Genomic DNA, 2,625 nt, shown 5'->3' with positions numbered 1-2,625 from the left:
GGAATGCCAGGGCCAGTAAGTGGGAGAGGGTAGGGTAGCAAGCAGGGGGAGGGAGGAAGCAACAGGGGTTTGTTCTTGTTATTTTTTTTTCTCTTTTGGATGGGAAACTGGGAAAGGAGAAGTCATATGACATGTAAATAAAGGCAATATCTAATAAAAAATAAAATAGTAAATAAATAAATAAATAAATAAATAAGAAAAGAAAAGAAACAGGAAAGAGCATACACCAGCAATTTGACAACACATCTGATAGCTCATCAAACATTCTTTCCACAATATTTATATCTGGATCAGCCAATAGGATATTATCCATATAGTGATAAATAATGGACTGGGGAAAGTGTTTGCAAATTATCTCCAATGGCTATTGTACAAAATACTGGCACAAGGTAGGGCTATTTAACATTCCTTGTAGCAGGACTTTACAATGATATCTTTTATTGGGTAACCTCTATTGAAGATTGTTACTGAGAAAGCAAACCTTTCCTTATCACATTCATGTAGAGGAAATGTGAAAAAACAACCTTTCAGATCAATCACTATGATAGGCCATTCCTTAGGCAACAAGGAAGACAATGGGATTCCAGGCTGCAAGGAACCCATTGGCTGAATAGTCTTATTAATCGCTCTAAGATTGGTCAACATCCTCCATTTGCCAGATTTTTTAATGACAAATACTGGAGAATTCCAAGGGCTGGTAGAGTCCTCTAAATGCTGAGCCTCCAGCTTCTCCTGGACTAGCTGTTCTAATGCCTGTAGTTTTTCTTTTGTCATAGACCATTGATTAATGCAAATGTGTTGGTCAGTCAGCCACCTTAGTGGTAAGGTTGTTGGTATCTTGTCAGCAGTGGCTCCTTGGGGTAGAGCTAAATTGTCAGTTTCTGCAGTATCTTGTTTATGGATAGCTTAGGTAGTCTGTAACTGTACTTGGCAACATTCCCTAATTTAAAATGTTTATTAGGAGCCTGACAGGTTTCATCGCTAGACACTGAAACTGAGGAGATATTAATTTGGGTTTTCCACTGCTGTAATAGATCTCTTCTCCATAAGTTAATGGCTAGATCAGCCACATATGGCCTCAATTTTCTTACCTGATCTTCTGGTCCTATACATTTAAGCCATCTAATACTTTGCTTTATTTGGGATAAGGTCCCAACTCTTTGAAATTGGATGTCTACTTCTTGAAGTGGCCAACTTATAGGCCAAGATTTTGGAGAAATAATGGTGACATCTGCTCCAGTGCCAACCATTCCTTCAGTCTCAATATTGTTTATTAGTATTCTTAGTTTTGGCTTTTGATCCTCTATAGAAGCTTGCCAAAATATTCATTTTGGCTCTCTTTGAGCCCTTTTGAATTGTCTATAGAACTTGCCTCAGTCTTGTCTGGTCTCAGAACATCTGTTTTTGTAGCAGTGAACTTTAATTGCCCTAAGGAAGATAACTCTCCCTGCCTGGCATTGGGACCTGCAAGAGGCACCCCCTGGGAGTATTTTGGCAAGGGGTTGCCCCATTTGTCTGTTGTTGCTCTACATTCCCTAGTCAAATATTGGCCTTTGCTACATCTTTGACATATTCCAGAAGGCATAGGCCCCCTTTTGATATCACTTTGGTTTTTCCTTCAGTCATTTCTGAGATGACCCTGCTCACCACACTGAAAGCATTTGAAATCTTGGGTCATCTCTAGGTGTCTAGTGCCATCTTCTCTTATTACAGTCATATCAGGCGAGCAACATCCAACATCATCTGTATCTCTAATCCATTCATCTATTGATGCTGACCTTGCCCTCAGTGGTCTGATTACTTCCTTGCATTCAGCATTTGCATTTTCAAAGGCCAAAGACTCAATTATTGCCTTTCTTGCTGCTGAATCTGATATACTCCTTTCCACAGCTGAGGTTAGACTTTGTGAAAGAGTCAGGAATGGTTTCTTGTGAACCTTGTATGACTTGAGTAAATGGTTCAGGTCTCTTCCCTGATTCTGACTTTGTCCCAGGCCTTTAAGGCTGACAATCGACACAATGCCAGAGTTCCTTCATCATATACAGCCTGCACCTCTACCTCAGCAAAGCGACCTTCACCAAGCATCTTGTCTGTGGAAATCTCTCTATCCCTGACTCTATTTTGTCATGCTATCTCCCTCACCTCCTCTCTCCACCATTGTAAATTTGCAGCAGGTTCTAGTATTGCTCTTGCCATATCCTTCCAGTCTTGGAGGATTATTCTGTTTTTAATAGCAAAAGAAGTCAGGATTTGTTTTACGAATGGTGAATGCATTCCAAAATTAGTGACACTTTCCTTAAATTTTCTCAGATCTAACACATCCACAGTTTGCCATTCAAATTCCTGATAACCCTGTGGATAATCATCATTTGGAGGTCCTTGTTGTATATTAACTGGATAGACTAAAGTTTGTTTTCTAATAACCTTGGGTTGGCTTTCTCTAATTTTATCTTCTGTCTCAACCTGAGCGTTTTCCTTAATTGAAATTTTAAATTCAATTTAAGGTTTGTGTCCATGCTTTATATCTTTCCTTTTGTCACTCTTCCTGTTCCTTGAGTTCCTGTATTTTCTGTTCAAGGTTCTGCCTCCACATTTTGATTTTTTTCTTTATATTGCAATTCTGAT

Source organism: Mastomys coucha, chromosome X (assembly GCF_008632895.1).
Source record: "Mastomys coucha isolate ucsf_1 chromosome X, UCSF_Mcou_1, whole genome shotgun sequence".
NCBI lineage: Eukaryota > Metazoa > Chordata > Mammalia > Rodentia > Muridae > Mastomys > Mastomys coucha.
The sequence above is the reverse complement of the archived record's forward strand: the minus strand, read 5'-3'. Positions refer to the sequence as shown.